General features: G+C 43.2%; 1 long non-coding RNA gene across 1 annotated transcript in view; it reads right to left on the reverse strand.

Annotated features, from left to right (window-relative positions):
- Positions 1-9,597, reverse strand: part of LOC109301127 — a 36,408-nt gene extending 26,811 nt beyond the window's left edge. Inside the window, exons 1-2 of the long non-coding RNA XR_002098440.1 lie at positions 9,451-9,597; positions 8,944-9,013 (exon numbers count right to left, since the gene is read on the reverse strand). This is a non-coding gene — a long non-coding RNA (uncharacterized LOC109301127). The remainder of the gene's footprint in view (positions 1-8,943; positions 9,014-9,450) is intronic.
- Positions 9,598-9,974: the final 377 nt, after the last annotated feature.

Here is a 9,974-nt window from a genome sequence, read left to right on the forward strand (position 1 = left end):
GGATTCTCCTTTAAAGGAGAAAAACATGGAAAACTGTGGCTTTCCCCTTGCAGGCTGGCAGAGTTCCAGCCTGTGAGGGGCTGTTTGGGGTTCTCTTTATCCCCCACACACCCACCCCCTGCCCCACACACTGGGTTGGGGGGTGGCGTGTCAGGAGTGAGGGGCACTGGGTCAAGGCTGGCCATTAACATTTATAAATGGGTCCTGGTACAAGAAAGCTTGAGAATCACTGTTCTAAACTATCTCTGAGATCTACCACACTAAGAAGCTACAATAGCAGCTGAAGATTTTGCTAAATAGACCTTGGGTTGATTCTCCAATCTGTTACACCTGTTTCACATTGCTGCGTCTTTGCCAAAATCAGTGGTGGTCCTAGAATTGCCACTTCTCTAATGGTGGGGTTGCAGGATAAGGTGGAAGAGAGTGCATAAGTGGTTTCTCATAGAACTAAATGAAAGGTCCAGCAGAGGAAAGCCAGAGGGAAGGAAGCTGCTACAGCTGAGGCCAAATCAACAAGGATTTTAACATACACTTACAGTTCATGGGCATTTCCATAGTCTTTATACTGTTGATGCAGTTTGCCAGAGATGACTAATGTAAGGGGATCCCATGTAAAACCAAAAATGATCTTTGACAAAATTGCTTTAATGCTTCTTTTGATGGAAATTTCATTATGTTAATGTGACATGAAAGTGTTTGCCTTTCAGCTTGTCATTAAAAATAAGAATTGGGGGAAAAAATTAGGAACAAAGACTAAAATTAAAATTACTGAAATTAAGAGGTCATAATTTGAAACAAGCAACCTTTCATCATCTGAGTATTCTGCTGTTAATCCTCAGATAATTGAGTTATACTCAGCTGTCCTCAACTACTCTGCTCTTGGCTCATGAATAAAGGTCATGCTATGCTTATACTTTGTTACTATAAATGCCACAACAATTTGTTGCAAGTAGTGGTACTGAAGATAGTACTCTGACAGCTGTTGCTACCTCCCTCCTTCTTTAACTCTTTTTGTCCTAAAATGCCTATGTTCAGTTGTATTATAAGCATTTTTTCTCTGCTACCCAAATAGGTTGTACTGTCACCTACTGCCGATTTATGAGAAATTCAGTCTCTTTTTCTGCTTGAGGACTGTCTGAGAACAGACTGTGATTTTCTTGGTTGTTTCCATTGTTCCAAAGCAACTAATGCATATTTAGATTCCATGATGGGTCATCAGGGTTCTGCAAAAAAACTATGATGATATTAGAAAATGCGTCTCACCTAAAAAATAGTTCATTACTTAGACAAAATACCCAACAGTTAACTACCAATATGTTTAGTGATACAATAGCCAACTTCCCAGCTTTACTTCGTTTGTGAAGCACCTGCTCCTGAAAAACTCATCAATCGCACTGGTCAACTCTTTGAAGTAATGGTTTGCAGGATCGAGACCTTATCTGATAAGTCAGGAGCTGATTTCGCCACTTTTACTCACATTGGGCATGTCTACATGTGCAATTAATGTGACTGAATTTACTCTGGCATAAATAGTACTGGAGTAAACTAATCCAGGCACAGCATTTATACATGCACCCAGTGACAGGAGCAAATTGAGCCCAGGGACATGTCTATACAAAATGTTTACCGCACAGTTGATTAATTAACTGTGCAGTAAACATCCAGTTTTTTGTGTGCAGCAGCACATGTGTAGACACTGCCCTGACTGGCTGGGGTACAGGGTGCTTCAGTGTGGGGCTAGCGGGCTGGCAGCCCCAACACTGAAGCACTTTCATGCCCTAGCCAGCCATTCTGCAGCATGTGGATCCCTGTCACAGCAGCCAGCCCACAGCTGCTCCAACAGGGCTCCACATGCTGCAGAGCCCCTCCAACAGGGCTTCATATGATGTAGAGTCCCTCCACAGCACCCAGAGCCCTGTCGGAGCAGTTCTAGGCCAGCTGCTTTGATGGGGCTCCATGTACTGTGGGCTGGCTGGCTGGAGCATGAGGGTGCTTCAGCACAAGGGTTGCCTTCCGGCTCGCCCCATGCTGAAGTACCCTCATGCCTCAGCCAGTCCCTTTGCAGCACATGGAGCCCCACTGGAGCAGCCCTAGGCTGGTAGACTGAGCCCTGGGCCCCGTGCCAGCCCAGGCTGTTCCAACTGGGCTCCATGTGCTGCACACAAATAAACAGCGGAGCACTATGATTCAGAGTTTTTTGCTTTTGGGTGCACATTCAAATGGTGCACCCAGGAGCAAAACCTCTGGAGCAGTAAGCTCTTCAGTTTGTTCATGTGCCTTAATCACACAGCTGGCCACTGCTGTCAAGGCACCAGCCCTGTGCTTTAAATGGCTGCCCACAGTATGTTATCTGGTCACATACTTCTCTAACCCTGAGCAGTTTGCAGCCTGCTGGCACATCCCTCCAGGATGCTGTCTTGAGAGCAGGTGCCCAGCACACAATGCATGGACGCTATGGTCGATTACTGCAGCTGCTTCCAGGAGTGGCTGCAGCTGCTTCTGGGAGCACAGCGGCGCTCCACTCCCCAGCCAATGCTTCTGGGAGCACTGGCACTCCCACCTGCCCCCTTTGCCCACCACCTAAGTGGTGAACATGGCCAGTCAGGGGGTGCACGTGCACTCCTGTGCACCCCCTACGTGTCGCCGCTGACATGAAGGATGTTTCTCATCCTCCCCTGAGCAGTGGCAAGGATCTGTGGACAGCCCCAGACCACTACGTGTGGTCTCAGACACACACCCACTGCACCCTCAGGGCCTTTGCCTTGACTAGCACTGCTGACTGAACCGTTTTGTCTGCATTCCTACATTTGCCAGGCCACATCCTCATAAGCATGGATGTTGGCTCTTGTTGCCTGGCCAAACTGCTGTGGACTTCAACATCCCTTTGGATGGCTATGAGGTCCGCTGTCTCCTCATGGCTCTGTTGGGTCCCTGTCCCTGTGTGTCAGTAGGTGAGGGACCCAACATGGTGGCAGCTGGCAGGGGCCTCAACAGGTCAGACCTGGGCTCTGGGTGGTGGCGTTGGGTGGCAGGTGCCCACAGTAGTAGGGCATGGTGCCCAGGGGATAGGACCAGGCTGGCAGGAGCCTCCATGAGGCAGTCCAGGGTTCTGGGTCACAGTGTTAAGTGCTGGAGGAGCTGCCCAGGCCACAAGGCTCCTGAAGCTGCTGAGCCATGCAGCCTGGCAGCAGGCAGGAGTCTGACACTCTGCTGGCTCAGCTGACCAGGCGCAATTTGTGCCCACATCCGCATCTACGCATGCGTTTAATTGTATTTATTTACTCTGCCATTGGATAGTATTTGTGTCTGATGGAACTAACCTACAGCTCAGTAAATTAGTCTACACCAGCTTAATACTGGCACATGTGTAAATGGTGACACTTTAGTGCAGAGAAAATTAGTCTACTCCACAGTAAAGCACACATGTAGATGCACCCATTAAATAGTAACTCTGATTAGTCCCACTGAAGTCAATGGACATAGCATGAGCAAAGGTAATCAAATCTACCTCTTCGAAACTTACAGCAGGTCTCAGTCATAAAATTCTATTATACGTCTTGCTGTAGCAGCTATATGGAAGAGACAATTTCTTCCTGTGATAAGAAGTCAGAAGAACATATTTCCATTGTTTAACAGAGAAGTTCATCTTCTTTAGCTCCAGGCTGTGTTTTATCATATTCTTTCAGCCTTTAACTTCCAGTCTTTTTCAAAGAATCATAATTCCTGTTCTCACACTCACTCTTTCTTTGAAAAGTCCTTCTTATCTCAGCTTCTTCATGCTCCCCTCTCTCAAAGTCTCTTATTTTCTACCCCTTTTCCAGCACACCACAATTATTTTCTCTCTCTCTCTCTCATCTTGGGCTGTGAAAATTTGGATGGGGCAAATGTCTAAAATTAGATAGATGTTTGTCTAGTGCATGATGACAACTAGCAGGTGCAATGGTGTCTGATCCTGCAAGATGCTAGAGCAGTCATTGCCTTATGAGACTGTACGCAAAGTCCAAAAGGACTGAATAGAATTATTAATACCTGCAAGAGAAAATTTTTTTTTTTCAGTACAAATAGTGAATTGTTAAAACCTTTCCTCTCCTTAGCAGCTTCAATAGGACTTTCTGGCACTATAAGCATTGAAAGTTAAGTGTCCATATATCAGTTTTAAGTGAAAAGAGATACTGTTATGTTGCTCAGGCAGTATGTTCTCTTTCTCTTTTCTTCCCCCTTACCTAGCTCCATGCTCAGACTTAGTTTTATGTTATTTAGCAGTTAGCAATATACTGTTTTTCATACTTAACTTTCCTATATTAACACACAGTATTTTATCTCATTATTGGGAACCACTTTAGCAGAGTCAACATTTAAGTGCATTCACTTGGGAAAGTTAATACCCTGTTAAAATGAGTAGGGGCAATTTAAATCTCTTTTGGTATCATTCAAATGTCTCTGCTTGAACTCTGTGACAACAAAATACTAAGTTACACAACCTGCTACAGAAGGAAAAGTTATATTAAGGTTACTTAACTTAAAAGGAAAAAACAAAAGCTGAAAAAATAGGAGAATGTAGGAAAATCCATGTAATAAAACACACCAAATTAGTAAAATCTAAACATTTCCTTAATTGCAAATTCCTGGTGCTGATGCTAATAATTAGCTTATTTTTTCTTGTTATATATTTTGTACATTAGTTTTTATGTATTTTTTGTCTCCAAGTACAGTATTTGTAAGTTATTTTTTTCATCTACTACAATCTCCTTTTTTCAGTATCTGTATTTATTGCTCTGGGGTTGTTTAGATACAAAAATCACAGGACAAAAGTTAAGAGTATTTGGGCAGATGACTAAATGCATGAATGTAGGGGCCAGCACAGCCACTTACGGTCATTCACATTGTATACTTCGGTTTGCGTTTTCAGACCTGGATTGAAGTGTTGCTTATATGAAACAGGTGATTCTACTCCTAAGCATGAATGACACACTTGCTGTCTATTATAGTCATATCCTCACAAATGCACACATGCATTTCCCTAGGGACAAATAGCAGTGACACAAAGCTGTGCCACTGCTACTTATCCCCAGGGAACACCCCTTCACGTGCACTGTAACATGTGGCAAAAAGCCCCGGGTGGGGTAGGGGGAGGCCCTGGGATCCTGGGGGCTTCCTGGGGCTGCAGCAGCAGATATCCAGGTGCATGGAGCCTGACCAGCAGCCAAAATGTGGCTCTGGCTGGCCAGGCTCTGGTTTCTGATGGCACACACTGCAGCCACATGCACTGCTCCACCTTTTTTGTTGCATTTTTTTTTTTTTAGATAACAGGCTTTCCCGATATCAAATTTTGGCTCCTCATGTGTGCTGGGTGCATTTTGCGGTGCCTCAAAATGCATGTTCCTACTCGTGGGGACATGGCCTATGGGTCTGTTGACACAACAGAACTGATCTGGTGGGAGTGAATGAGTAGTACAGCATGCCCAAACTAACCACTGGCCTTCATTTCAGTTTTCCTGCATCCACACTTGCATTGCACTGAAATATAGCACCTCCCCTCTGAGCATCTGTCTCATGGCTCCCTCCACAGCTTCCTAAAGTAATGGGAGATTTTGAAGGGACCTTGGATACCCAGTACTATGGGAAAAGAAAGTGGACTTCCCTTCTGAGTGCCTGGGAAAACTCCCTTAGTCTTAAGAAATCAAGAGTATTTCCTTTTTCTCCAAATGCTGAGTTCTAACTCTTTTCTTGGTAAGAAAGATTTCTGTTTTCTTTTGAAAAGCATTTGTGAGGTATCTGAAGCAGCTGTGCTGAAGTGATGAAAGACCTGCCAGTAGTGTCTGCAGAGAGCTAGAGAGTGGGACCAGCACCTCAGATTATATTTCTGTGCTGATAATGTACCCCAGCCCCAGGAGTACCATGGTAAAGGAAGATGCTCTGCACTTTTAGTCTGGCCTACAGCACAGACTAGTGAGAGAGATGTTCTTAAGGCCCAGGACAAGCTGCTAAAGCTTTGTAATTCTGAGATGGTGAAAAAAAATGTAGTTTTTAAATTTGTTTATTTATTTTTGGTTCTGTCTTGTTTTGCTTTTGTTTTGTTTTATAAAAAAACTTTCTGAGGCGAATTGCTTGTGATATCACAAAATTCCAAGATGATATCTCTGATCACTGGCAAGACAGGACTGTGACTACCCAATGCATGATACTTCAATGGCAACTAATCAGCTAGGCAATACTTTGGGGTTAGAATGGGGTGGGCAAATTGTGGCCCAGGGGCCGGATGCAGCCTGCCAGGCCACTCTATCTGGCCCGCAGGGCCCCTACTAAAATTAGAAAATTAATATTTATCTGCCCCTGGCTGCCTATCATGTGGACCTCAATGGCTTGCCAACTCAGTAAGCGGCCCTCTGCCGAAAATAGTTGCCTGCCCCTGGGTTAGAAAGTATAGTGTTGGGTGCTGTTGTTGTGGAGGTTTGTGTGTGATGGAGAGGCATGTGACTGAGGAGTTCCAGCAGTTGATTTTCATAGGCTTTGCAGGAGCTATTGACAGACTCCAATGGCTGATTCTGTGCTCTACTACTCCCCCCACACAAACACAACAGTAGACTAAAATAAAGGAGTACTAATCAATAGTCATTAGGGGATTACAAAAATATATGTGTATGAGCAAATATTCAGCCTAGGGAAGATAGTGCTGTGCTTTTGTTTGCTTTGTTATGGAAGGTTTTGGGGAGGAGAAGGCATGTGAACAGCAGGAAAGCTTATTCTCTGCTTGGGTCCCTTAGTGAAGATAGTTCTTGAGACAGACTTGCTATCTGGAAAGTAGGCACCGGTGTTATCCTGAGCTTCCTGAGAAAAGAGGTTGCCCCCATGCTGGTTGTGGCCACCTGAGTTCTAGAATTGGGGTAAGTGTGCAGATGAACAATTAAAATCATATATACCCAGACTTTGCCACTAATATCTCCTTAAGTGGGAAGGAGGCCTTGAGTGCCTTGAACATCTGTTCCCTCTGTGCAGTGCTGGTGTCAGAATGGGACTCTCGGTTAGAAGAAGGTGGATGTTACAAATAATGTATGCCCACTTTCAAAGTAGTGGTAGTGCAGAAGAAGGCACGGTTCGTGTATATATCATTCAATTAAAACATTTCCTTTTATGAGTCATTTTTGCCTTGTTAGTGGTAGATTTCTCTTTATGCATTATATATGATATATATTAGCTTTATGATATATATGCATTATATATGATCCATATCTTCTTAATTTATCAGGTGAGCGGTTTTATGGAGTGTAGAGCTGTGGCCGTATTGATGAAGGAATAATTATTATCAGCAATACTATATTGTCATGGAATGCCTTTATGTGCTTTGGTGGTGAGTTTAACCTTTTGATGGTATTATGCAATTCCTTTTCTAATGATGCGTATACTATTTCTCAGACCTGATCAAAAATGGAAAGATTCATCATGGTAGTGTTGTATTTATTGTAGTCCTCAGGGTCCAGGAAAAATGTGAGAGGCAAGGATTTTTGTGGGTGATATCTTTTATTGGACCAACTTTATAGTTGGGAAGGATCTAGACAAGTTTTTGAGTACCAAGTACCCTTCCTTAATACAGCTGGGAGGGAGTTTATGGATGAGTGAATTGTAGTGATTTGTTATTAAATGCACCATATGACTGTCTTTACACACAGACTTCCCCACCCTCAGAATCTGCTTTATTACACAAATGCAACAGTGCCCATTACAGCTAGTTACTCAGCCCGCTAGTCATATGCCAGCCTGTTCCATGTGACCAGCCTCAGCTGGGTCTGGATTTACTCAACTCCCCAGATGGTCACCATTGCTCACATGCTGGTTATTGAAGCCAACCGAAATGAACTGCTGCTGCCAATACTGATTGCTATGAAAATGGATTCCGTGGCACACGCGGTGCTACTTTTACTGGCTTCTGGCAAGCATGACTACTGCCAGCCAGATGGACCTTGTAAGCAGTGAACCCCAGACCTCTTGGGGATAGCTATGGGAGGAATTTACACTCTTGATGCCGTGTTGGCAGCATTGTCAGCATTGCACGGATGGCAGAGAACATGAGGTGGTTAACCTTACCCAGCGATAATTTAATCATAACCCCATTGGACAGTTAGGAACATTTTTGTGCCTGTCTGCATGATGTGTTACTATAGCCAAGAGGGGGGCAAATGCTACTGAGAATGCCATATTTCTGTAGTGTGAGGAAAGCTAATGAATTGTCTCTTTAAAAAGACACTTAACCTTTCGGTAGTGGCCCATATGAATGATTAATGCTAACACATCTATAGCAGATAGTCCCTGCCTTTTAGAAGGATGATTTGGAATGCATTTTTGAAAGCTAAGTAATAAACCTTTCAGCCAGAAACATACTTTAGTTAAGTGATGAATGCAAGTCATACAATTACAATTTGCTTATCAGATATACATACATATTGTAATCACAGTTTTGTGGAAAAGCAGGTACAGTGTGCTTGTGGGGGAAGCAAGGGTCTCACAGATAATAATCATATGCTTCTGTAGTCAAGATGAATCATTGCAAGTCCCATATTCAGCTGATACATTGTAAGGGTAAATAATCTTGTAACATCCATTGTAGTGATTGTGCATACTGCTAAAGTTGCCTGCTAAAGAAGCTTACCAAAGCCTCTGTCAGCTCTGCTGTCCTGCAGCCGAGGAAATAATGGCTCAGGCTAAAGAAGGTGCCTATTCCTGTAAATAGAGAAGTGTGTTATGAACAAAGACCACTTCCTTCCAGAGCAAGGGTAGAGTAGGTATGTGTAAAAGTTTTCAGTGGTCAGCACAAAACCTTTATGCTTGTTGCTTGCAAGTGACTGAAGTTCCTGTAGTACTCTGCATTTGGATCAGGTTCATTAAACAAAAAAATAAGTGTAAAAGTTTTAGTTCTACATCTCTAATTTGAAACAAGCATGTAGTCACCTTGACAACAAACAGGGTCAGAAGAGGAGACCCCCGGGACCTGAAAACTGCGTAGAATTCCAGATCCGAGCTATGACAAAGCAGAAACAAATACAAATAAAATGATGAGAACAGAAGCCATATTCTACATTCATACAACTCCTTTGTAGTTAGGGAAGAAAATACAGGTTTTTTTGTTTTGGTTGGGTTTTTTAGTTGTAAAATTGGGAGAAACGGAATTAATGAAGTCCTGCATGAAAATGATGACAGTAAAAACTAATAAGAAAGAGAGCTACTGGGAAGAATTTTTCACTTATTCTAAAAAATGCTATCTTATCTAAGTAGAAATTGTGTCATGGGAATGAAATTTAGTTGTGGTAGCAGCAATAACAGTAATAACTATTTGAACTGTAGTGGTGTCCAGATAATCCAGTCCTGGCTCAGATCCTTGTTGTATTAGGTGTTGAACAAATACAGAACAAGAAGATATTTTTCATCATAGAAGGCTCCAGACATCATTTTATTTACCTTGTAGCTCTGCAGCATCTAATACTCCTTCCCTTCCATAGCCTATACAGGTTACCCTTGCTTTATGCTGCAAGCGCGTTCCTGGAAAATGACACATAACTCAAATTTGCATAAAGGGAACCCACTTTATGATCTAACAAACAGACATGCATTCCAAGACCTCGACTATACTAACCCTCAGGCCCATTTCTACCACTTTTACAAGACAATTTTGGTACTCACCAACAGCAGAGAGTACACACAAGCACAGGGCACTATCATAATGGGGATGGCAACTACAGAAACACATCGCAGACAACAAGCAAGGAGGACAGATCCACGAAGGAGACTATATTTTGGTGTGCGTCACTCCCACAATGCACTGCACAAAGCAGCTGACTGCAGGCTTCCACCAAACTGATTGCATAAGAGTGAATTTACCTCTCATATGATGATTTTTTGGTATAAAAAGGGTCATTGCATAAGAGCAAATTCGCACATACAGAACCCGCATAAAGCAAGAGAAACCTGTATCCTAGAACAGG

Source organism: Gavialis gangeticus, unplaced genomic scaffold, assembly GCF_001723915.1.
Source record: "Gavialis gangeticus isolate Ggan-Ray unplaced genomic scaffold, GavGan_comp1, whole genome shotgun sequence".
Lineage (NCBI taxonomy): Eukaryota > Metazoa > Chordata > Crocodylia > Gavialidae > Gavialis > Gavialis gangeticus.